Below are 27,727 nucleotides of genomic sequence, written 5' to 3' on the forward strand. Positions count from 1 at the left end.
ATCACGCAGAGCCCGTTAAGCAAACTGAGCATGCTCTAGGTGTTACGTGTCTGTTACACCACTAATCCTCTTTGGCGAGACCAATCTGCACCCACGGTGGAGACGGAAGGAAGGAGGGAAGGAAGGAAGCAAGCAGTCGCAGGCCTTTCGTCCCTCAAAGTGACGGCCTATCTCCCGAGCACATCGGCAAGACGAGCGCTAACGCGCGGGCCTGTGTTCCACTGATTTCCCTCCAATCGGCCAAACAATCCGCAGTTCCCCTTCACCGTGAGACAATTTAGGCCCGTCCTTGACTTGTGAGCTGCAACACTCGAAATGTGTTTAGATTTGGTGCAAACATCAAAGAGACTCGCGGCTTACTTTCAAGTAGTTTCCGCCCCAAGGCGAAAGCGCGGCTTCTGAGGCTGCTGCTCCATGTAAATAGTTTGGCTTTCTGAGCTCAGGCTCACTGTGAATTTCATTCCTCCACCTCCTCCTCGTCTCCTGCCTGTGCAACCCCCCACCACCCTCCACACATCACCTAGAGCTACCATAGGAAAATCACTTCACATAATAGACCTGCCGACTGCACTGCAAAGGCGTCGATCAGCGCTGCTGAATTGAAGGCGTTCCTGTTTTAAAAAGCAGAGCAGAGCCGCAGTAAAGCTGCACCAAATACAGGCATTAGTTATTCTAGCAGTTAGCTGTTTAGTCCCGAGCTGTGTGAGAGCAGGTATTGCGTAAATATACACAGGTATATACTCAGATTACTGATTACCTGTTCAAAACATATAACTGTGACGTAATCTGAAGGATTACTGTATGACAGTAATGGAATCTGATTAATTTTACTGACTTTTGCATTACTTGTCCTAATCATTTTTAAATCCACAGATCAAAAGACTAAGGAAAAAACTTAAACATAAAAAGTCACATGAAACCTTCCCGCGGGTTCTCACCAAACGCCAAACAATCTCATCTCCACATTAAACAATCTTGTGTTCTCATGAAGCAAATCTCCTGTCTACTAAATTGCGTATACCATCAAATTGCTGCTGTCCAATGAAAATCATGTATCTTTATTTTTGTCCATTTTTAGGTTTTTCCATCGTTTGATCCCTGTAGCCCTGCACTGTATCGCTCCTAAAATGTTCATCTTCAGAGTTTCATTCAGAGGCAAAGTAACAGGGTTGTAAACAGGGTTGTAAAACTGCATCTGAGCTTTTTCAGCCCCAACCAAACCAACGTGACATAAACTGAAGGATTACTGTAATAAAGTAATGGAATCTGTTTACTTTTACTTACTTTTGAATTATTGTCCTAATCATTTTAAAGCCTTTGATCCCTGTAGCCCTGCTCTGTACACTGTGTAAATTAAAAGAAATTCTTAAAATTACTAATAGACTCTTTTGCATAATTTATTACTCTTATATTTAACGTCCATTCAAAGTTAGAAACTTTTTTGCCTTTTTCTGTCACTTTGTCAATTTGGACATACATGTTTTTTCACTGGGCAGCAATGAAATCACCAGTAAAGGGAGGAAATTGTAGATGGTCATGTAAATAGACTGTAAAAAAGTGACATTCTCTGAAGTATTTTGGATTTTGGATGACTTCTATTGGTCCATGAATTCATGAATTCCATCTCCATCTAAAGTGGTCTGGTGCTGGCCTGGTTTGCTGGTGCATGCTGGTCTTTCTAGCAGGGCAGTGTAAAGGGGCTGCTGCCTACTTTGGATTCTGTAAGAAACTAAAAAAGGTCAGAGTGGAAGATTTGAGAAGGTTTGTCTTTATGTCAGAGATGAAGCTTACAGGTTATTACAATTAATACTATTAGTAGTGAAATATTACACAGATACACACCTGCACACTTCATCAGCAACCGAAAGAAAGCTTTCGATGAGTGTTGTGATGTAGCCAAAAGTTCAGTAAAGTACTCATAAAAGCCTGTGTTGTCTAGCTAACCCTGTTTTTGCCACAAAGGAAATATTTAATGCATGTGTTTAATGCACAGAAATATTACTAATCTAATCCAATAATAATAACTAGTTATGTTATTAGGCAAGCAGAGGGGTACTGCTGTACCCCTCTAAACTCTCTGTGAGCCCAAACAGTCTAGAAACTCCCCTGACTTACAAACACATTTTTCACATTGACTTCCATTGCAATTTAAGAATGTTCTCACCACCTTCTGTAAAGTTACTGTCTTAAACATACGGTTTTTGTGTTACAGTGATGGAACACTATGTTTTGGGAGTTCTTACACTCCTATTCATGTTCATTTAAATATTAAACCTCAAACTAACTGTTTAAAGGAATACCGCAGTGTGTTTCCCCCTAATGTGTAGCTAATTTCTGATCTCATCTACAGAATGCAGTTGATTACAGACTCATTCAAAACATCCTCTGTTAAAATCCTGCAAACTCACAGCAGAAGCCTACAGGCCGGCGCTGAAACGGTGTTTTCAGCTCTTTTCCAAGTACCGAGCAACTGTGCCTAAATTACAGTCTGTGGTAATCAACCGTATGCTATAGATGTGGCAGACAGAAATTCAGTTGGGAAACAGTGGAGTACTCCTTTAAAATCGCCATCTGCGGCGCAGTCCTGAAAGCTAACCAAGGGCCTCTTCTGTTTATTGCTTAGTTACTCAAGTAGCTTTGTGGTAATGTCTTGTAGAGTGTTCCCGGTATGCAGTGTTCAGTTTTTACCAAGAGCGCTCTGGGGAAGGACAACCAGTGAACCAGCAACAGGGTCATGGGCACCCAAGGCTTATTGATGCTCATGGAGGTCCATGTCCCACCTCACAACTGCTCACGTCTTGGTGGCAGATATCACAGAAAGCCTTCAGCGATAAACCCTGACTGGTCGGAGCTTCTGTTTATTGCTTAGCTACTCAAGTAGCTTTGTGGCTGGTTAGATTAGTGGATATTTAACTAGTTGTCTGTCAGAAAAATTTGTCTAATAAGACACACCGTACGCCCACTTAAGGGCCTGCATTTGCTGTGCTGGCATGACTATTTAAGACACAATCTAGAGCTCAAAGATCTGCTGGAACTGCTGGAATCCTCTCTGAATGCTAGCAGTGAGTGGTTTTTGTATATTTTGTTCCAAAAATGGTGGTAATGACTTTATCTCGTCCCACTGTTCCTTAAATACAGTTTCGCTTATAATATTTTCAATAAAAAAAATCCTATAATGAATTCAGACTGACTAGCGGGTGCAGTATTACGGCTTTCTACACATGCGTTTCCAGCACGGTCTGTTTAGCTTTCATGTCCTTAAAGATACAAATAAAATAAAATGCCAAAATGAAGGTGAAACTAATTCCACCCACAGGCACAGAAGCACACACACACACACACACATGCAGAGCTCATCGATAAGCATGCCCTTTCAAGGAAATGTATTTATTTCAAATTCCCCCACATCACAGCGCATTAGTGCTGAACAAATTTCAGTTAATTACAAAGCAAAATGACTCAAAACGCTCCCCAGACCTTTTCAATCTGCTTCGCTATGCTCAGCACGGCCGCTCATATCTAGCCGAGCGACGCGGCCTCAGCACCTATTATTTCTCTCATCTTGTCGCGAAAATGAGGGGAAAAAAAACCCGAAAACACTTGTTTCTCCTCTCGTGACTTTGACCAATATTGGGGCAGCACTATTCCACACACTATTCCAGCCATGGAACTTTAATGAAAGGTTTTGCAACGATGCACTGCCTGCTTGGTTGGTCTAATGAGCTCCCTAACTGTTCCTGCCATCTGCCAACCTGGAGTCATGACATTAGCCATCCAGCCTGGCCGGATTCATCCATTTTTATACTCGCTATTCACTTAAGTCAACAAAAAGCCGAGGCGCGGACGCCGCAGATCGCTCCCCACGCGAAAAAAAAAAACAGCTCAGTTTTTTTTTTAGGCTAATATGTCATAAAGACATGAGGTTATCAGTCAGTGGCGTTTGAGTTTGCGCATGCCGCGCTAGGCAAACACCCATTATCCTTTTTATTTAGTTTATTGCCTCTTTTTTTTTTTTTTAGAACATCAACAATTTTTCGACATTTCACAAAGGCTATTACCTCCAGAGAGCCGTATGGATTGAAAGCGAGTCCATTAGGCAGTGTTATCAGAGGCTAACATTATAGGTGGGCTGTAATGGGAGTATAGCAGGCCAAATTTCTGCCTAGGCCTGCATTACGAGACGGTGGTGCTGTTCTGTTTTTTTTTTTTTTTTTTTTTTTTTTTTTTTAGAAATTCAGGACGCAGCCCCACCAGTGCACTTTCCTTCCATCCACAAAATTGCCCTCAAGGTAAGAAAGAGAAAAAAAAAAAAAAAAAAAAAAAAACTCCAAATATCCAAAAACGCTGAAATATCGGTGGTCCGGTCTTTTTCATTTGTATTACTTTGGCCCAGTTCTGACAGTGCGCAAAGTGTCCAGCAAGGCTGAGCTTTAGATAAAGCTCATCTGTAGTTTTTCAGGGGCGCACAACTGTCAGCCTGGCATTGAGGTCACTGTGTGATTGAGGGGAGAGAAAGCCGGTGTGATTGACTCGCTACTTAAAGGGAAAGGAGTGGTGGGTGGTGGGGGCGGGGAGGGTAGCCTCTCTGGCCCGGCTCTCCACAAACACGGCGTCCTTCACAAGAGCACAACTTTGACCGACGCTGGAGCCTGCAGAACAAAACAAGCCGCAAAGGATCAGATACAGCCTCCCAATAGCAATGAGCACTTTCCATACTGCTTAGCTCATGAAGCTTCCCGTGCCGTCCCTCGGTGCATGGGATTACCTGTTCCTTTTGTCTGTGGTTATCTTTAGAGTTAGCTTTACTTTACTTTACCGTACTTTACCTTACGTTCAAAAGGTGACCAGAACACTTTTTTGACTTTGTGGTGTTTTTTTTCTTCATCGGATGAAGTAATGTAGTTGCAATGTCAGCAAAAACACATTTAATGAGCAACTAATGCCATTTTCAGTCAAAAAACAGTAAATAAACTAGATTTATGCGGGAAAGTTTTCTCTCTAATGGAGTTAATATGGCTTATCTTCCTAGAGTCAATAATATAATAATAATAAATGTCTGCTGTGTTTCACTAGTATTTCTCTCTTTTTCATGTAGAATGGGTGGTCCTAAAAGTCTGTTATGTTTACATCAGCATATCCCTGACCAATCACAAGGCTTACATGGCTCTACCCTCTAGAGCCTGAGCAACCTGAAGAACTAAAGCTGTGACTGGGGGACCAGCTGCCCCGTCGACACTCACAGAATTTAGGCAGGGTGCCGGGGCAAGCTTGTATCTATATATGGGCTGGTCACTCAGTTATAAATATATAAACCCTAAAGATTCAAAGTAAAAAGCTAACATCTCTGTCTCAAAGCTGTGTGCGTTGCCATGGTAACGTAAACAAAATATGATCCCTAGTGATTGAAGGTTGTCAGTCGGACAGAAAAGTAAAGAAAGAAATAATTACTCAGCCTGCCCCACCCAAGACAGGTTTCCCTCAACATGTTTAAATTGCCATAATCTCCAATGCCGCCCACACCTGCAGCTAACTGATGGACTTGCTGGCGGATCTGTGGGAGGGTTCCTGAGTGATACCATATAAGATCCGCTTCTGCTTCCATGGTTCCAAGGATTCAGTTACTAATCCTAAAGTAAAAACTATTGTACAGCCATTTTGGTTGATCAGATTTTGTGGTGTACCCCAGGGTTGTATTTTAGGGCCGATAAAAGTGATGTAAATTATAATCGTAATGAAGTGTGTTCTGACATTCAGGGTTTAAAGGGTTTAAGGGGTTAAATTTTCAAAAGGTTCATGATGTGGACCTGACTGGACCACGCTCCATCGGACAGAAAAGTAAAATAAATAAATAAATAAATTGCTCAGCCTGCCCCAACTGAGACAGGATTAGACCCTTTCCCCTCAACATGCTTAAATTGCCATAATCTCCAATGCAGATCACATCTGCAGCTAATTGATGGATTTGCTGGAGGATCTCTGAGAGGCTCGGTCCAGTGTGTACTCATGTTTATTTAGTCGAGCGAGTGAGAGAGAAAAAAACGAGAGAGAGAGACTTATTTTCTTCTTGAAGCGTTTAGCCGCTCCAGAGTGGCCGGCTGAAGCTGGCTGATCAGCAGTGACCTGCTTGTCAAGAGGCATCTCCAGACATTTCCCCACCAGCCGGGCCGTACATAATTACAATGTTTGTGCAAGCTCTCAAGTGTGTGTTGGCTTTACATGAATAATGCAATGCACAGGAGGCATATTGTTGTTGCCCCCTCCACCCCACCCGTCTAGAGTGGTTTGTTGGCCAGATCAGAGTGCATCAGGAAGGGAAATCCACAACCAAGGCCAGCTAATGTGGACTACGTCCTTACATACTGGTAAGGCAACACCTAACAACTACCTTTCAACAGCTACTGTAACAAATTAGAGGCAGACGTGGTTATTTGAGCCATAAAATTAAAACCAATGACAGGTGAAGTGAATAAATGGGCAAGCTTAAGAATCTGAGCCACACTGACAAAGTCTAGATTGTGATGGCCAAGCCGACTGGGTCAGAGCATCTGTCAGTACCCACAAAAAGTGGTCCATGGAAGCATAACCGTGAGCCAGCGACAGAGTCATGGATGCCCAAGGTTCACTGATGTGATCATGGAGGCCCCGCTTCCTAACCTTCAGTAGGTCTTGTGTAGTCCATGCCTCAAAAGGTCAGAGCTGTTTTGGTGGCTCAAGGGGGAGACCTGTACAATATGTTACGGCCAATCGGTGTAAGGACAGATCAATTACACAAAGGTTTCTAGAGTGAAGCCATATAGGTACCACCTCTGGTTCTATTGGTTTATAAAAAGACATTTGTATGCGAAGAAGCTTTAAACTGCTAAAAAAAAAAAAACATTCTACATCAAGTGAAGATTCTTAAACCCATAAGTTACTAATCCTACCAGAAGTTTAACAGATTTTGTGGTGTGCCACAAGGTTCTATTTTAGGGCCTTTTAAAAAGTGAAAGTTATAATAGTAATGAAGAGTGGGCCTACATACAGGGTTTAAGGGTTTAGGGGTTAAATCTTCAAAAGGTTCTTTACACTCATCTCTCACAAACGTGATTTCTATGGAACCACTGAATGAGCTGGTGGTGTAGAAGCCCAAGCGCCAAAATCTATTCAGGTAAAGTGCCGTTTTTTTGGTAAAGCGACAGTAATGAAGTAGAAATACTTCACTCCACTGCTTTCCACCTCTGCATTCCCAGCATTTCATGTCTTATGCATAGCTGCGGTTGGAACAAACACAAGCCCTGGAACACTCTGCTCTTAGTGAAACCACTCTGCAACACAAAATGGCTTTTAGGCGTCTGGTTTACATTCACAAACACCTTAGGGTGAGAACACTCTGAATTTGTCCTGGAAACTGTACCGGTGAATAAAGCCTCTATGGTCTGTGAGAAGCACATTTTAGTTCGGCACTATGTGAACACAGAACATTTTTTGACTGACATAAGCAGAGTACATGTCCTACAAGAAGTCCATTAGCAGAGATTCCCAACGAGGGGTATGGCCTCTATAGGAAAGCACTGCCAATAGAACGGGAGGCTCCGGAGCAGCCGCACATGAGCCTAAGGTCACCTAGTAAAGTGGAAAGCATTTCACTAGAGGGGTATAAAGCCTGTCAGCATTGGGCTGTGGAGCAGTGGAACTGTGGTGCGGTGTGATGGACTTCAATTCAATACCTTTGGGATGAGCTGGAGTGGCATTTGTGGTCCAGAACCCATCATTTAGCATCAGTGCCTGATTTTACTGATGCTCTCATGGCAGAATGCCATCAAATGAAATATTCACAGCAATTTTACAATCTATAGTGTAAGGTCTTCCCAAAATAGTCCAGTAGAAACAAAGGGTGGACATACCCTTGATTTCAGCAAAAACATTGCTTGAGAAAGTGTCTACAGACCAGACCCACAAGGTTGTTGGGTTATTTCTTCTATCTTCAGAGAGTCTGAGCTACAGTGTGGAATTTTAACATTTGGATCTGTTTCCAACCCAAAGTGGAAAGCAACACCGTCAAACATTCCAATGACCATCAATCTTAGGTCTCTCATTAAAAGGTGGTCATCTATTACATCTGCACTAATGGCGTCAATAAATGGATTTTGGTTGGAGGCAAATCCAAAGGATAAAATAAGGCCAATATGTGATCCACTGTGGCCCCACTTCTTAACTTACTGGACTTAAAGGACCTACTGCTAATGTCTTGGTGCCAGATAACACAGGACCCCTTCAGAGGTCTTGTGGAGTCCATACCTCAAAAGGTCAGAGCTGCTTTGGTGGCACTCAAGGTTTTTTGAGTAAAGCCATATAGGTACTGGTTCTATTGCTTCAAAAAGAACCCTGTTCGGAAAAAAGCAGACATGTACACGTAGAACCTTTAAACTGCTAAAAGAAAACTCATCAAGTGAAGGTTCCTTAACCATACAAGCAAATTGTTGAAATAAGGCCAACATCCAGATCATACTGGTTTTGGCATGGATGAGGGTTGTGGTGGTTGGGAACCACTACCACTACAGTACAACAGTGGGGTTAACAGGAATGTTCAGGAGCTTGAAGGAGAGTTTTGTGTGTGTGTGTGTGTGTGTGTGTGTGTGTGTGTGTGTGTGTGTGTGTGTGTTTTGGGGGGTTACGTTTGTGGGCAATGATCTATTTTTTCCCCATTATCTGGGCTGCATACGTGGGGCTCATTTACATTCATGGTTATCCAGATAATGAAGCTTTCAATCCAGGAGATCCTGCGGTGAGAACAATGAACCCAATTACCTCCTGCCGCCCGCGAGATGGGATGGCAGACTCCGAGACAGATGGGAGAGGCTGTGGTCAGCCGGCAAACCAATCACATTCATCTCACACCCCTGTTCTCTTTACCCTCCCCCCTCCTCCATACACACAGCACTCACACACATACACACCTCCCGATCATTCTCGCATCACAACTTATCAACAGGCTGAGGCCAAAAACCCACCAATTAGAACATCAAGTACCACAGTCACCGCACACCTGGGATACACACAGCTAGAACCACGTGAAAGCAGCATCACAGTGGACTAGTTTCAACAGTGTAGTTTAGCTTCGCTCTGGAGGTGGAGTGAAGATAAAATGTACACACTCCAAATTAACATACGTTATTAACATCCACTTTCAAGCTAATAAATGTGATGCTGTTGCAGTCACGGGTGGGGAAAGTGTTCTGGATGCCTACAGAAGAGCATGTTTCCTGCTTTCCTGCCTTAACTTTCAATGGAAGTCAATGGAAAAAGATTTTATTATTATTATTTTGGGGTGTTTCTATTGGTCCATTCATCATAAAGATTGTACACAATGTAGACAACAACTGCCAGACTCAAACTATGGGAAAAATGGCACAAACTGAGCAACAAGGTTTTTGCGTGACATTGACAATATGAACCTTTTGCTCTTCCCAATTTGTAAGGATCAAATGAAATGAAACATAAATTAGGTGAAAAAATTAAAATTGTTGGTCACACTAAGCACAATTTATTATTTCATCATTTAAAAGATACAAATTTTGTTTCCTGTACAAAAAAAGAAAAAGAATTGACTGACATAAACAGAGTTCAGGCTCTACAAGAGGTCCATTAGCACAGATTCCCAACCAGGGGTATGACCTCCAAAGGAAAGCACTGCTATTAGAACGGGATTCTCTGGAGCGGCCGAAAGTGAGCCCCTCAGCTCACTGTACCCAATGTCCAGCATCAGCTAGAAGCGTACAAAGCCTGTCAGTGTTGGGTTGTGGACCTATGGAACTGCATTCTCTAGAGTGATGGAGCTCCATCCAACACCTTTGAACTTGAACCATTTTGACCTTGATAGTTCATGTACCTCATCACATTAAGCAGAATTTATTATCTCACCATATGAAATATATACAATATATACCAGTAATGTCCACCTGGTGAACGCTGTGCCCAACAGTAAGGACAAAATACAGGATTCAAAAGTCTGAGGTTTGAGGTTGGCTGCCTCAAGCTTGCCTTAAAGGTTCCTATTTACCACCTCAGAGCTTGTATTACAGCATGATGGAGGAGCTTTTATTATTTTTGCTTTTCAGAAAATATTTTTACATTGTTTGATTTAGCAAGGCTCTATGTCCCTATGAGTAGAGAAAGACGCACTCATAGGGACAAAGACGCCCAATATCGTTGTGTAAGCAACAATCGGCTGGTTTCACCCACCGACCCTCACACTTGTAGCTGAATTTGATGAGGTAGTCCTAGCTAGTGGGTGGAAATGTGAAAATTACTAAATTTGGAAGAACATTGGGGAGAAAGGTAGGTGAGGTAATACTCTTTTTGCCCTGCAAAGGTACTGGAGCACCTTGATTTCAGTTCACAGTTCCACTACTCCACAGCTCAATGCTGGGGGGCTTTATACCTCTTTAGGCCACGTCTGGCATTAGACATAGGTTCATGTTTATCTGTCCAGACCACCTCTTTACAAGCAGCCCTGCAGTTGACTCAATGCTATCCTGGCATAAAGGTTTCCACTGTAGCTACATTAGCTGCACAACCTCACTGCTGTAAACCTATAGGAGTGTCTTGGCTAGCAACTACATTAGGAGTAGGGGGGACATTCTGGTCTGAACCACCCTTCAAATGTAGTCTACATGATTAATTGGGAAATATATGGCAGCTTTTAGCTGATTTGGAAGCGTGTCTGTATTCCTACAGCGCCGTCCAGGTCTGACAGTTAGAAACTTTCCTTCAGCGTGAGTGTCTGGCACGTCGGACCTGTTGGAGCGGAGCTGCGGCTGGCCTGCCTCTGTCCTGCCTATCGTATTCCTCTGCTGATGAAAGCTGACTGGAACACAGAATAAATATAGCGGACTGAGGCGAGGCAAAAAAAAAAAAAAGAGCCCAAACAGCAGTTTCCTGGCAGCGGTAGGAGGCAGGTGAGGCTTGGCAGAGACGACGACACCAGCCAAAGGATTAATGGTCCCAGGGGGAGCTAAGGTAAGTGCGTGCTGCTTCGGCCTGACATCTTTGTACTTGTAAGAGCACACAAATTAACCAGGCGACGCGGTGAATAATGACCGGGGCGCCTCCATCAGTCCTATTTAACAATGCATGCAAAAAGCGCTGGGCTAGGGAGAAAAGAGAGAGGGGGAACAAGAGAAAGAGAGAAACAAAAGGAAAGGAAAATACAGGAGCCTTAGGAAGCACTGGGCCTTATCTGAATCAGGCTGATCTGAAGTTAAAATGCGACCCCCCCCGCCCCCCCCCCCACCCCCCAAGACCACCTCCCAGGATGCCTTGCTAGCATCATATATCCTAATGCTTATAGACAGAAGCATATTTCGCTGCGAGCTCTCCCAAATCAGGCCATTAGCATGTGCTGACAATTCAGCACTAAGCGTACGCACACATGCAGACGTCAGGGATGGAGTCTGTGTTCAACGCATCTGAGCAATACATGAGTTGAAGTAAAGCAAAGCGGACAGCTAGTGTGCTAGTCAGCCTCCGCTCGCGGTAAATAAAATCACTGGCTCAGCTGTTTATTCAGTGTTGTTTTAAATGCCTCTCATTCACCAGCCTCATTTACCCATTTCCCATTTTAGCCTCCCTTCAGAGAAGTTTGGTGGTTGGGTCTTTTAATTTCCTTTAATTCGCCCGCTATGAGACAAATTGCCGCTAATTCTTTAAATACCTGAGCAAGGCCGTGAATTCAGAAGTGGCATAATCAAGATGTGTTCCTCTCTCTCTCTCTCTCTCTCTCTCTCTCTTAAGCTAATCAACAGCTAGCATGAGGTGTTTTTCTCCGCCTTCTTGAGCTGCTGTGCTAATCCCAGCACATTCCAGCTCGGAGGTTGGCCTAACAACGTTACACTAGCAAAAGCCTGAGGAGAGGAAGTGCTTAAACTCCACCTTTGTAGCTGTATGAGGTTCTCAGCAGTTTGTCTCGGAGTTCCTCCCACGCTAGCTAATCAACGGTTGGCATGAGGCGTCTCTTCCTCTTCCCCTTTCTCTAGCTGCTAATTGCAGCGTATATTTCAGCTCACAAAGAGAAGGTTAGCAACACAGTTCTAATGTGAGAGCGTAAGAGCGCTGAGCAGCACGGCTGCGTTGGCCGTTCGTTCAGTATATTAGAATTAGAATATCAGAATTTACAGGTCGTCCACATTCTGTTTTTACAATGAGCACAACCTCGAAAATAGTCCGTTGTTAGACAAAGGCCTATGTTAGCAGCCTGTGAGCTAGGTCTATCTAGGTCTATCTAGGTCTATCTAGGTTTAACTAACCTAACAGTGCTGGTAGTACTTCCTGACATTCATTGAATGTTTTCCACTGTGTTAACGCTTTGGCTACTTCTCTTACTAACCTGTTTGCAGAGAACGTTATAGGAACACTGAGCAATGTTTATATAAGGTTCCAGGAAGGCTAAGTTTATAATATTACCAATATTTCATTCCAGGAATGTTCTGAGAACGTGTGACGTTATGGTTAGTATCTCAACGTCATCCAAATGTTTCTTACACAACATTTTCAATTAGTCGAAAACGAACATTATGGAAACATCAAAGTAACGTTTGCAAGCCAAAACCACCATCAGAAAAATACTATTCAATAAAAACATTGATAAAATGATCACATGGATAATCACATTCACACCTGTCCAGTGTCTTTTTACACATGTCCAGTGTCTTTTCACATCTGTCCGGTGTCTTTTCACACCTGTCCAGTGTCTTTTCACATCTGTCCAGTGTCTTTTTACACCTGTCCAGTGTCTTTTCACACCTGTCCAGTGTCTTTTCACATCTGTCCAGTGTCTTTTCACACCTGTCCAGTGTCTTTTTACACCTGTCCAGTGTCTTTTCACATCTGTCCAGTGTCTTTTTACACCTGTCCAGTGTCTTTTCACACCTGTCCAGTGTCTTTTGTAAATAATGTAAACATTCAGATTTACATCAACTGTACATTTAAACTGCTTTAAACCAGTGAGATATTGTAAATATAGTGTACGTAGTGTGTGTATAATATGTGTATATGTATAGTATAAGTTAATGTGTAAATATTCAGTATTTATATTTTGTAAATATTTGTGTTCTTTTATACTACCATGATGTTTTTCACTCATTTGTATACCTGTGTAATGTGATTTGACAATAAATGTGATTAAATTCTTATTTGATTTAATGAATGTTGCATAAGAAATTTTAGAACTTAAAACTGAGCATTCATTCAAACATAGAATAGAATATTTTCACTAATAATGACTGATGTTGAACTAATGATGAGCTTTACTTTTTAAAAATGTGCACCAAATGCATATGGCCCATAATCAGTGGTGAGAATAAACAAATAAATGTAAAAAATACAATTTGAACAGTTGAATAACCAAAAGTTGTAGCTTTCAGAACATTCCAATAATGTTCTACTAACTAAAACGTTCTAGCTATCCTAAAAAAATCAGCCTTAAAGATGGAAAACTACAAACCCCAGTACATTTGTTGCAAACATGCATACTTTCCTTCTACAGCGGTGCCCCAGTCGTCTCGAGACTGAGATTTTCCAGTTTAAAGATTTTTTGTGTTCTGCTAGCTGACTAATGCAGGAGAAAGACACATGGCCTAGCCACCACATCAAATATACAAGACAAAGCAACCATATTCACCATTTGTGTTGCACACAGATTGAATCTGGCTTTCACATTTAACCCATCCGTGCAGCGAACACACACATACACAGAACAGCGGGTAGCCATCATGCTGCATCCGGGGAGCAGAGAAGATTAAGGGCCTACCTCAAGGGCCCGACAGCGGCAGCCGAACCCAGCTATTGAATCCACAACCCCGTCATCAATAGCCTGGTGCTCTAATCGCTGAGCCACCAGTGCCCCATCTCATCACATCTATAATCATTAGACTGTACATCAGTGGCTGCGATAGCAGTCAAGATTTCTTTATCGCCATGGAGAGATTCTCAGTGGCTATATGATGTAATTGTGTAGTGCAAGCTGGGTATTGTAGTAAAAAAGCTTGATGGATGAACACAAGAAATACAAAATCAGGAGTAAGACAGATGCAAGGCTGTAGAAGATAGCGTCATATGACTAAAAAAATAACATTAAATTCAAGTTTTATGCTGCAGTGCCCTTTTAAGGCTTTTCTGGGCCATGTGTGGACATGTGGTCTTAGCTATGTCAAAGTTTTGAGCCCCAGAATTTATGTATATTTAAAATTTTCCAAGATCAGTGAAACATTTTTTTCATTTTTTAAGATAAATTTAGTAAAATGAGTAAAATAAAATGACCAGATTACATGGGCAAAACAAGCCTATGTTGTGGGCCCCCAAATTGCTCATGTGCACTTGTGGACCACGAGCCTTTTTGTAGTGATGTACACTGATGTCCTGCCGGTGAGACCAGTAAAAAAAGGCTCCTTGTTATGCTGCTCTGGTATAATGACAGTTGAGCTGAACAGTGGAGGAGCTGCATAAACTCCACCAAAGTGTAATGGTGGAGTTTCTAGCTGTGCCACCCTTCTCCACAATTCTGCCTCTATGTTTCTCTCTTGTCTTCCCTCTATTTCAGTAATGACAAGGGTTCCAGAATCCCCCGGCCTCCCGCGGGCAGACAGCTGCACATTCACTCCTCCCTGGGCTTCCTGGACTCCAGATCTACGAATTGGCTGCTCTCTCACTCTCTCTCTCTCTCTCTCTCTCGCACACAGACGAGCTGCCGAAGCGGCGTGCCATTGCCAGCGCAGTGGCTTAAGCCCACCCAAAGCCCACCAGCCAATTTGCTCCCCCAGAATGCCCTTCCGCCCCGTAATGGGGACACCAGGGAGCAGGAGCAGTGAAGTCCTTCCGCAGACAGGGGGCGACGAGTTGCGGAAAGAGCGCGACCCCCGGAGACTTAATTTCAGCTGCGCTCAAACACGGACAAATCCCCGTTTGATACTTTCCGAACCAATTTGTTTTAAATGACCAAATCCTCCTGGAAAGGCTGTTGCTTTTTCCTTCTCGCTCGCTCTCACTCCCTTGCCTGTGATTTTCATGCATAGCCCCTGGTTTAGCTTAGCCTTTCCGCTATCTTCAGAGAGTAACAGTCAAATTGTAGAAATGGCCACGGTGAAACTGTCTTTGTTAGCCTAACTAATCATGCAAACCACGTCCGCCGCTCTGATAAGCAGAGTGCCTCCAGAAAGGTTCGCGCCAATGGCGTGCGTGCATTCGCTAAGCTAATTTGCAGCAGACTGGCAGGGCTTTCACACTATTTGGAGATGCACTTTAGATTTCACCAGGGAGGTGAGGCGCTAGTTTATAGACTGCCATAGTCTAATACGCGCGTCGGCTTGAACTGCCCTGCATTAACATTTCGGAGCTGTTTAATCTGCATGCTTTTGTCTCAAATTCCCCGCAAAGTGTGTCCACACACTCTCTTATTATGTGTGTGATGTGTTTGGTTTATGTAACTGAATGAAATAAAAAATAAAATACACACTTTGAAAGAGAGAAAAGCGGGAGAGCTTTCTGCATGCATTTCAGCACTTTAGCATTTTAACAAACATCTACTCACAAACTTCTAAAGGGACGTTGGAGAGTAATGCTATGAAATGGGAGCCATTTCCCCGTTGCAGTGTTCAAAATTTTCAGCAAGAGTAAACACTTTAAAGAAAAAAAAAAGAAAAAACATGAAAGACGTGTTCATCCTCCAAAAAACATATTTTTCCACCTCAAGGCATAAAATGCTTATTAATATTACCCTTTTATTCAGACATGGGAGCCATATTCACAATAAAATATGGCAAGGAGGTATGTGACGGGGTGGTAATTTTCTTTCTAAAATACCTGCAGTGGGCTCCAAGTGGATACCACTATGGCCCTGGGGGACATGAGTTTAAATCTCGAGACAAAGCCGCTTTGCCATTCCCAGTCAAAGTCCGAGAGAGCACAACTGACCATGCTCCCTCCATGTGGGTAGATGGCGCTCTCTCATTGTCAGAGCTGGGGTCTTGGCGCTTTCCTACGAACGTGTCAGCTGCCTGGCAATGTTCGGCAGTGTCTAGCTTCCCACATATCAGAGGAGACATGTGTTAAGTCCCTATCCTCCCTATCCTGTCGGGAGCATTGCTAGAGCCAGGGTGGGTCAATTGGCAGTGCACAATTGGGACAAAAAGGAAAACATTTGTGATAAATAAATAAATAAATAAATAAATTTTTTTTTTTTGTTCCTGGACATTTCTAAGGTGTAATATCCTGTTTGTAATGTCATTTAAAGCAACAGTACAGTATTTATGGACAAAACAAGTTAGTGTGACGGGGTGGTAGGTCAAACTAAGGGACACATACTAATATTTCACACATACGTATTACTTAAAAATCCTTATTTTGGTGAAATTTAAGCTTCTCGAATATAAACAGGGACAGAAATATCCTACAAATAAAAATGTCAGTTTTTTGATCCATGTTGACCAATGAAAATGTCTAATTCACTAATGATAAATAATAAAAATTGTATTTTACTCTGCAAGAATTTCTCATATATTATGATAACAACATCTGTTAAGTTTATAGTTTTCAGCTTTGGGAACACTTTAGCACATTTTCTGCTACAGACGAAAGTGGCACCCGTTTCACAGAATAAACAAAGGCTGTAATATAAGCTGTAAGCAATAATGTTAAACACACAGTAACTTCCCGTACTTCCATCTAACACAGGCTACTCCACATTAGCGGCTGCCATACCTGTCCTACAAACCACCACGGCTGCAAGCTCCTCCAGATGCTCCTAAACACTCTCCCTTGGTACAGTGCACTCTCTGTGTTAACACGGGACCTATAAGTGGCTTTGTGCAGGTGCCAGTTCGAGGCTGGCTGGCGTGCGCCCACGCCAAAATGCTAGCTTGTCGCAGCCCTGGCAAGGCTAATCCAGCTGGTTCTCTCTGGAGCATGCCAGGGCCTCCTATTTCCAAACATGTCAATAATCTGCTTCGAGGTGCTCCAGAACACATGGCAGCGCTGTCCGTCGATAGGTGCAGCCAAGCCGTTGCCAGCCTTCACGCTGCACCTGCTGGCCCTCTGGGCCTCCACCCACCGGGCTGGCTCAGAACGCGGGAACAACAACAGCAGCGTGCAGCCATCATGCTATTATTTTTGATGCTGTTTTGCCCACAGTGGGTGTCACATTAATCTTAATTGGAGGGATCTGCTCTGGCATGACGTGAAGTCAGAACTGAACAGGGAATCAGATGCTGTTGTAAACCACTATTAATACCATTGGAGAACTCCCCTGAGGTCTGTCATGCTAAAATTCGAGTTTGGAGTAATACCATGGGAGCATAATACAGGCATGGTTTGATCTTCTGCAGCTTAGAGGAAAGGGATCAAGACACACTAAATATTTCTCTGGTTTCTATAAGCAGATGTGCTGCTATGAGAACAGGAGGGCTCCACATTCTGACCTCACTAACGTTCTGACCTCACTAACATTCTGACCTCACTAATAAGCTTGTCGCTGAATGCAATCAAATCCTCACAGCAATGCTCCACAATGTAGTAATACCCTTGATTTCAGAAGAAACCATTAATAAGCTTATGTCCCAATACTTTTGTCCATACAGTATAGTAGCTACTTCTACAGTGTCATCTATGTTATGTTAAAGGGGAAATTAAATTTTTTTTTAAATCTCCACAATTCAATCATTAAAATTAAGCATAAAAAGTATCTCAACGTGGTTTGGCCTGAAACACTTGGTTGTCGAGAAATTTACAGTGTCACAACTGTTCACATGGTGGTGGTGAATGGAACCAGACATCTGACGAGGTAGATTGTCCTAAACACTTCCTTTAAGAGAGAGATTCCACATAAAATGATGATAAATACACTAGAGTTATATTTTTAATATTTTGTATTATAGATAGTTGTGAGATAATGTCTGGGGTTAAAATATTTTTTATCCATTCTTAGTGGAGGAGTACGAGCAGGGTGTTGTAAGGCAAAATAGTACCCCAACAAAAGTTTTGCGAGTATGGATGAAGCTCCCAAAAGGAAGTTTCAAGAAACAGCAGTGCAAACGTTATGAGCATGATTGGATTAATTGCAACAGAAGAACTAGTTGTAACACTCAGTAAAATGTCTGGTAAACTGATGCCAACACTTTTAATTGTAGTTAATTCCACTTTATTTGGACCAGACTAACTAAATGCACGTGTATTAATTAACATGAATGCGATTGGTGGAAAGAGTCGGATGTACTTCAGAACTATATCAGAACTATAAGGAACATGTTTTATTTGACACGATATGTAGAGTTTGTTTCCGATTAGCCTGTGTACAAAAACGTCCAAAAACTTTATTTTTTTGAAAGTATGCAGAGGATATGGACTGCTCTCATTGTTTTGATCGTGAGGTTTGGTTGTAAACACTGTATAAAACTAACCCCATCGTGTGGAGGCTGCACATCAATCTGTAGGATGTTTAAGTACATCTCCATGGTACACTGCCTACACTTCTTCGTAGCTTCAGTGTAAAAATAAGGAGGAGAACTTCAGATAAATAACCTGACTGACAAACACATCTTGACTGATCGGTTCTGGTTGAGGTCACTAAAGTGATGTAAATGTGATTTTTTTTGCTAGACTTTTCTTCAGACATCACCTGCACTCCGAGGGCACTCAGCATTTAGGGTCGGAAGGCTGAGTTTTCCCCCGGCAGCTACGGTCGCCCTTTAGCCACGGCCTGATGTGCACAGCAGTGCAGCGGCAGGATAAATGTAGGAGCCAATGCTGATGGCAGATCAGACGGGACTGAAGGATGTCCCCGCGACTCCACATCCGAGGATGCATCTGCGGTAGGGCTAAAATATTGTGATCCATGATTATTTCCCCTTCACGTTTCATTTACGTCAACATGACTAGGTCCCGGGCCTCGCTGGGACAGAATGCTGAGGCTTTTCACCCGTTTTTCCAAGCCATGAAGAAAACGGACAGGATTACTGACCTACAATATGGCAAACTGCCGTGTCTGTTATTCTTAGAACGAAGGGAGGCCTGCTGAGGGGCCGCAAACAGCCAGCGTTTAAGGACGTTTATCATTCAACAAGTAACAGGCCGGATGCACATAAGCGTAAAGCGGGTGTTTGTCAGCATATTTAGACTAAAGACGTGCTTGTAATTCCATCGCCGCACACGCTTCGGCGAAGCCATGCGCAGCTGAGTGGTGCACCTGCCCGGTGTGTAAAGTAGCGGGCCCCGTTTTTCTGAGCTGTGCTGGAGAAAATAAAAAGGAGAAGAGGGGTTGAATGGGGGAGCAATCAGACACAAGCTTGTTTCTTCTTTTTTAAAAGAAATCTGAGTCTTGTTTCTTTGCCAGATTAATAATGCAGATTGCATGCGAGGGGGGCTAAGAATAGATGGGGAAAATGCGGAAGGGCAGTACACAGCAGGAGACCAACGGAGCAACACCGTATTTACAGGGGTGTGGGGATCTTCTCTGCAGGAACAATCCAGCGGCCAATAGTTCCTTTCACCCTCACAAATCTAGTCTACATATACTGTCATTTGGCTGTACTATTTAAATGTTATTATGTAATTACATACTGAATTCCTGTATGGGTACTTCAGTATTTCAGTAAGCACACCCCTAGAGTCGCACTATACGTGCATTTCAGTACACATACCCTTAGGGCCACAATGAACTTGCTTTTCAGTATGCAAACCTATAGCCCTGTGGTATATTTTTATATCTTTTCAGTATATGTACCATTAGGGCAGCAGTATACATGCTTTTCAGTACCCATACCCTTAGGGCAGCAGTATGCTTGCTTTTCAGTACATGTACCCTTAGAGTAACAGTATACTTGCTTTTCAGTACCCATACCCTTAGAGCAGCAGTATACTTGCTTTTTAGTACATGTACCCTTAGAGTCGCAGTATACTTGCTTTTCAGTACCCATACCCTTAGGGCAGCAGTATACATGCTTTTCAGTACCCATATCCTTAGGGCAGCAGTATGCTTGCTTTTCAGTACATGTACCCTTAGAGTAACAGTATACTTGCTTTTCAGTACCCATACCCTTAGAGCAGCAGTATACTTGCTTTTCAGTACCCATACCCTTAGGGCAGCAGTATACATGCTTTTCAGTACCCATACCCTTAGGGCCGCAGTGTACTTGCTTTTCAGTACATGTACCCTTAGAGCAGCAGTGTACTTGCTTTTTTAGTACCCATACTCTTAGGGCAGCAGTATACTTGCTTTTCAGTACATGTACCCTTAGAGCAGCAGTGTACTTGCTTTTTAGTACATGTACCCTTAGAGTCGCAGTATACTTGCTTTTCAGTACCCATACCCTTAGGGCAGCAGTATACATGCTTTTCAGTACCCATACCCTTAGGGCCGCAGTGTACTTGCTTTTCAGTACATGTACCCTTAGGGCAGCAGTATACTTGCTTTTTAGTACCCATACCCTTAGAGCAGCAGTATACTTGCTTTTCAGTACCCATACCCTTAGGGCAGCAGTATACATGCTTTTCAGTACCCATACCCTTAGGGCCGCAGTGTACTTGCTTTTCAGTACATGTACCCTTAGAGCAGCAGTATACATGCTTTTTTTAGTACCCATACCCTAGGGCCGCATTGTACTTGCTTTTCATTACCCATACCCTTAGGGCAGCAGTATACTTGCTTTTCAGTACATGTACCCTTAGGGCAGCAGTATACATGCTTTTTTTAGTACCCATACCCTAGGGCCGCATTGTACTTGCTTTTCATTACCCATACCCTTAGGGCAGCAGTATACGTGCTTTTCAGTACATGTACCCTTAGGGCAGCAGTATACGTGCTTTTCAGTACATGTACCCTTAGGGCAGCAGTATACTTGCTTTTCAGTACCCATACCCTTAGGGCAGCAGTATACTTGCTTTTCAGTACCCATACCCTTAGGGCCGCATTGTACTTGCTTTTCAGTACATGTACCCTTAGGGCAGCAGTATACATGCTTTTCAGTACATGTTAATCTGTTTTGTGTTGGTTTCTTTTTGAGTAGTGTTTACTATTTCTGTACTTGCACCCTTAGGGCCACAATATATTTACTTTTCAATACTCATACATTTAGGCCTGTGGTATCCTTGTTTTTTAGTACTTGCATCCTTAGGGCAGCAGTATACTTTCTTTTATTAGTATGCGTACCCTTAGAGCTGCAGTATGCTTTTCTTTCAGTAAGTGTACCCTTAGGGCCACAATAAATTTCCTTTCTTAATACTTATACATTTAGGCCTGCGGTACACTAGCTTTTCTGTAAGCGCACCCTTAGGGCAGCGGTATATTTCCTTTTCAGTACATGTACCCTTATGCTGGAGTGTATTTACTTATCAGTACCCTTAAGACTATGGTATACTTGCTTTCCAGTACAAATATCTTTTGCTTTTGTTCTCCTCATTTTCCTTTAACAATCATCTTTCAGTGTAAAAAAACTGAGTGAGTCGAAAGAATCACTTTATGTCTCGTGAATATAATTCAAAGCCATTTGTGACAACAGAAGTTAATTAGATCGATTAATAAAGTTCAATTTCATGTGAACACATGTTTCTGAGCCTCAATGAGCACAGTTTATTATTTAATCAGTGCAATCATGGCCATTGTCAACATGATTGCATTTGCAATTTCAAATCCTAATAAAATATCTCCTCTTCTCCTAAAGAACACAAATGAGGTATTGATTGAAAGTTTAGAATCCACAATTTCGCCGCAAGTTCTGCTTCTTTCTGTGGGCTATAAATGAGATTTTTCTCAAATCAAAAAACAACATGCTCCTGCTACCATTAGCAATATCAGCTTCCAGGAGTTTGCGATTGCAGTACAGCCCCTGCTAAACAAACACGATCATATTTAAGCTAAGGCTCTATCTTCCAATTTTGATGGAAGACCTTTTTATTCATATCGCTCCAGTGCACTCATGTAATGTCTGGCTATAGATTAAATCAGCACTGGCCTTGCCCGTTCCCACCTTCGCTGCGGTCCGAGGGGCCCACACACTCCAAATGAATCCCGATTTCTGAGATATTAGCGGCAGCAGGCGTGTAGGCCTCCTCTAAATACATTCTCCCTCAAGCATATTTTGCAACTCCCTTATTCCCTCACAGCATTAATGGGAGGCAGATGTCCATGACCAGGTCCAAATTTTTTGTCCATATTACAGCTTTAAAGAGATTCAAGCCCATGCCATTTTTCTAAATCTCGGGCGACATAAATAGAACATGGGACTATTGAACAGTTTGTGTGTGTGTGTGTGTGTATGTGTGTGTGTGAGAGAGAGAGAGAGAGAGAAAGAAAGAGAGAGAGACTAACAGTCTCATGGACTAACACAAGTGCCTCTGAAAGCCTCACACAAGAGGGGGAAAAAATCAATACTTTTCAAATCTTTTTGATTCATTATATGATGTTGTCTTGTCATCTATTTGGAAACACTGCCAGCCACACAAATGTACTCAACCTGGAACCCCTGGAGATAACCGGCTGTTCTCTACAGATATATGAAGCAATTTCTACATTCAGAGCCCATACCACTGCCTGTTGAACAAACAAACGATTATATTGAGTGGGGCTGTCCTGATTAATCTAGCCTAACTGATTAAAAGAGTTGTGGAGTTACATTTATCTTCTTGATGTATCTGCGATGGTTAGTTGGTGATTTGAATGATGATAATGCATATTTTAAATCCTCCAGCCGTGATCTCACAGTAAAAAAAAAAAAAAAAAAAAAAAAAAAACTGAACCGGAGAGACACCCCCATTCACACTACATACCGTTCTTTAGCTGAGGTTAGCTTTTGGGACTTATTCTGGAAAAGTATTTATTAGTCTGTATAAGAGACAGCACACCTGAAAGTCAGCATTAAAGGACCAGTAAGAGTAAATAGAATGGTGATGTTGCCAGTGAAATCTGCTTTTGTTTAATATAGGAGCTTTTTAAGGCCCTCTAGTGGCCATTCTGTTGGCAAATTAGAACAAAAATGACTAGGATCACGTAATACAATCAATTGATATGATCAAACAAATGTAATCTGCCTCGTAACTCTGTCATCAGGTTAGTCCGGGTAGTTTTGGCTCTTTGTATTTGAAATGCTATGACTATGTTGAGCTGCTAGCGAGCTATGAGGGTCTAAAGAGGAAATGTGGGAACGCTCTGCTGGGAAACCAGTTCATTATCACTCTATAAAGAGAGAATATAGACAGCTTTCCTGAATGTGTAGTATATTAGCCTAGTGCTATCATAAAAATGGCAGTTATGGGTTGGGCAGTAGGGTTGGGCAGTAGGGTTGGGCAGGCCCAAATCTCACACGTTTAGAGGATAACGCCTCATATCTGAGAGCACAAAGTCGAGTAAATGGTCTTAGGAGTGTTTTAAATGTTTCTGGCTCATCCAGGTTTACTTGCTCTCTCCTTCAGTCGGACTAATCATGTTACTTAACTTCTTTCCCATAATTCTGAATACTTTACTGAAACAACCCCTACTAGATTCTGCTGACCTGGTGGCCATGTGGATCCATAGGCTTGTCAGCTCAGCCAGTTTATGTACTGAGTTCATGAGTTAAGATCAAACGGAATCAAGGACCAGGATCAGAATCAGGAAAGGATGCTTAACTAAACTATTTGGACACAGGCACAGAGTTTATGGTCAAATTGGAGGTCATGTTTGAAAGTCTAGTCTGAAGGTCATGTCTGAAGGTCATGCCTGGAGTGGGGTGAGGTTAAAAGACTAAGTTGCAAGTTTTTTACCAAACAAAAACTAAAAGTTATTGACTAAAGAACCATTTTTGGCACCATTGAAAACCATTTTTGTTGTGAAGAAGCCTTAAATTGGTAAATAATTAAATGAATAAATAAACCTTTAAACCTTGAGAAGGTTCTTCACACATTTCCACATATATTTTTCACAAAAATGGTCCTTCATGGAACCAACAATTGTTCTTCTTTGGCATAACTCAAAGAACCCTATGTAGCTTAACTACGGGACCTCAAACCAGAACGAAACAGCATTTCATGCCCATTGCAAGCCTTGAGCCTCCATGCTCAGCAGTTCTAATCAGTGTAATCACGGCATCTATAAAAACACTGCATTCGCATTGTTAGGATGAACTAGGCCTGAAACACAGATCTAATGGGACAATAAAGAAAAACACACACGTAGTAACCTCCTTAGGTCGATGGCTTCCAGTTGATGAAGATACGATGATGATCAAGTAGATTTCAAAAGATAAAAAAGGCTTTCTGTGATGCCCACAGAAGGAGCTCGCTGCAAAGTTAGCTGTTTGAAAAGCCATGAAAGACCGAAGGAGACAGCAAGCTCTTATCTCAGCCTGCCCTTCCATCGGCAGCGCGTGCGTGGGAGTTTTTCGCAGCGATTTCTCCTGCTGATCACGTCTGTCCTCCCTTACACCGCGATCTCCGGCTGCTCTTCATGATAGTGCATCTCCGTCATTAGCCGCGAGTTCACTTGGAGGAGGCTAATCTGGAGAGAAAAGTCATCGGGGCTCTGATCTCACCAATGAGCCTCCCCCGCCATCAAAGTGCTCTTTGAAGTTCATGTTCTTGAAGAAAAAAAAGAAAAAAAAAAAAAAAAAAAAAAAAGGTTTCAGGTGTCAGGTCAGGGTTTCAGTAGCCAAAGGTAGGGTGGCCATTTGAAGCCCTTGGCCGCCTTTGTGTTCTTAGCCTTCCCTTTATGTTTATTACAAGAAAGCAATCAGCCAGGCCAACACAACGCTGCGGCACGCTGGCTTTCTTCCCGAGACTCTTCCCTCTGCTCTGAACGTGTTATCTTTTGTGGAGATTACCTTTCAGAAGGAAAGCAGTTTTATGTCATTTTGTTTTGGCCTACCTTGACAAAGGATGCCATGTGAAAAGACTCTCTGCTGGAAGCAGCTCAACAGCACATTTAGAGCAAGCTAAGGATGTGCTAGCGCTGCTGATAGGCCTTATCAGAACACCATCAGCATGGAATGTAATAACTGAGAAGACCAGATGGGGTGGAGGGGTGGGCAAGCAAGGACGAAACGGTCAGAACACTGCTAAAAACAACATTTCCTGCTAGGCCACATTAGCAGATCCTCAGGTGTGTGTTCCTTCACCTGTTACCTTTAAGAAAGGAACCTGTATCACATATTTTTTTATGTTTTTTTGAACTACATTAAAAAAGGGGTGCCACATAAAAAGCCTTTAGGCTGGAAACAGCTTAACAGCACATTTACAGTAAGCTAAGGATGTGCTAGTGCTGCTAATAGGCCTTAACAGAACCCCATCAGCAAGCAATACAATAACTGAGAAGGCCAGATGGGCTGGAGGGGTGGGCAAGTACATCCGTGACCCTAAAATTAACCCCGAAACACAGCAAACAAGGACGAAACAGTCAGAACTTTGTGAAAACTTTGAGATTTCTGGCTAGACCACATTAGCAAAACCACAGATGTACATTAGTAATCAAGTGGAGGTAGATATTGCTCATTTACTGGAAAATCCTCTTTTCAGTCTTTTGTGGAGCTTACCTTTTAGAAGGGAACCTGTATTACATCATGTTTGTATGATTTTTGGACAACATTGACAAAGGATACCATGTAAAAAGGCTATTTGCTGGAAGCAGCTGAATGGCACATTTAGATCATCATGTGCTACGGCTTATCAGAATAACTGAGAAGACCAGATGGGATGGAGCGGTGGGCAAGAACAGCTCTGACCCTTAAGTTAAAGCCAAAACACAGCAAGCAAGGACGAAACGGTCAGAACGTTGTGAAAAACAACATTTCCGGCTAGGCGACATTAGCAGATCCACAGGTATGCGTTGAGCTAGAAATGCTAATACACTGAAGTTCCTTCACGCTCTACGGCAAAGGTTACTGCTTTTCGGACTGCACCGCCGTTTACAGCTGCCCAGCGAGCTTTCCTCTTCCCATTACCTGCACGCTCGTTTGCTTTACCCAGCGGGGGGATCAGCAGGCCGCGCCGAACCCCAGCACGCTTACTCGTAAGTAGAAGTAAGAGCTGTTTAGTGCTCTTCTGAAGCAGCGTGACTTTAGCATAATGGTGCGCTGCCCCTGTGAGTCCCGGCCAGGCCTGGTTTGGATCCAAGGTCTAACGGCTGTCTGCCACGGGGCTATTTTTGGACGTGCGGTGGGCATCATAAATAATGGAGCTGTAAACGATCCGCGGCAGGTCTCGCAGACAGATGGATAGAGCTGGGGAATGAGGAGAGCGTAAAGTGGGGAGAAAGTGAAAGAATTTAACCCACTTAGGTCCCGTCCCGTCCCCCTCCGCCCTCTCTTCTCACATTTTCTTTAATTATTTGACTTTCTCAGCTCTGAGATATCCGGTCAAATGTGCAGATTGTAAACTTTTCATCCATACAAAATCTGTATATGAGATATTTCATAAAGACAACAGGTTTTTGTGGAAAGAAACACAATACTTACATATACAGGGTGCCTCTGTTGCAATTATACATATAGATATTGGCATATCCCAATTTGGAAAGCCAGGGTCAGAGAGGTCATTGAGGCTTAGAGGCCTTGCTCAAGAGCCCAACTGTAGCAGCTTAGCAGAACTGAGGATCGAACCCACAACCATGTGAGCAATAACCCAGTGCTCTAACCAGTAAGCCACCACTGCCTGTTATCATTTTAATATCTTTTTTGTCATGTGGACAAAAGTATTGGGACAATTAAGAGTATCAAAAAGAAGTCTCTGAAGCATTGCTGTGAGCATTGCGAGAATTGTGAGCAGTGGAGGACAAAAGTTTCAGTGAGGTAAGGATGTTGGATTGTCAGCACCCCACTCCACTTCACCTCCAACTTCTCAACTCATCCCAATAGTATTAGATGGAGCACCATTATCCCAAATAATAGGGGCACTGTTCCACAGCGCAATTGAAGGCTACCGTACATATGAGGCAAATGTTGGCCTTCTACACACATTTCCGTTTCACCTTAAATGATGCCGCCATACCAGACATGTCCTAGCACCAGAGTGCAGCTGCTCCATCATTTAAGGTGGAACATAAAATTAAAATTCCCCAAAACTGCCTCAAATCTGCACTTTCTGTGCTCAGTTTTCATTGATTCCACCCCAGACCCTTAGAGATTAAGTCACTGGGCAGTTTACACTACTAGAAAAATCTGAGTCTTCACCCCTTACTCACTTCTTGACCACAGACTGAGAACTGGGACTAAAATCGGGTACCCAGTGCAACCCTGGTTTAGGAGAGCTTCCCCACACAGCATCCTCTGAGAGTGTGTGCTGGTACCGTGAGGCAGTTCAGCACTACACTACACTACTGTCACATGCTTCATTTTTCAGATACTGATGAATCACTCTATAGCAGCCAGTATCAGTGCCAGTTTCTGAAACGAGGGCAGATAACGCAGTAGCTGGAGATGACACTTTCCTATGTTGAGTCTATGGCTACCAACATTCATAATCCATTCCCGATCCCCTCGTCTAAGATCCCTCCTCCTTCCATCCAGAAATCCATTAGTCTCATCATGTGCACATTGCTAAGTGTCTCTGCAAAGAAAAAAAAGGAAAAGAAAAAGACCCGGCCTTTTGATTTTCGCTCAAATGCCTCATATGCTTTCCATTCACCTGACTTCTTCAGAGTGTTTTAGATCCTTGAACCGGAGGAAATTGAACCGCACTGAATTATAGAGTTTAAAAAGGAACACAAAAGAAAGTGCATTCATTGAAAGGCTTTCTTTCA

At 42.8% G+C, this 27,727-nt stretch overlaps 1 protein-coding gene across 11 annotated transcripts in view; it reads right to left on the reverse strand.

Annotated features, from left to right (window-relative positions):
* Positions 1–27,727, reverse strand: part of celf5a (cugbp, Elav-like family member 5a) — a 264,942-nt gene that overhangs the window by 83,408 nt on the left and 153,807 nt on the right. The gene's annotated exons all lie outside the window — the stretch shown is intronic.

The sequence above is a fragment of the Salminus brasiliensis genome, chromosome 17 (genome assembly GCF_030463535.1).
Source record: "Salminus brasiliensis chromosome 17, fSalBra1.hap2, whole genome shotgun sequence".
Lineage (NCBI taxonomy): Eukaryota > Metazoa > Chordata > Actinopteri > Characiformes > Bryconidae > Salminus > Salminus brasiliensis.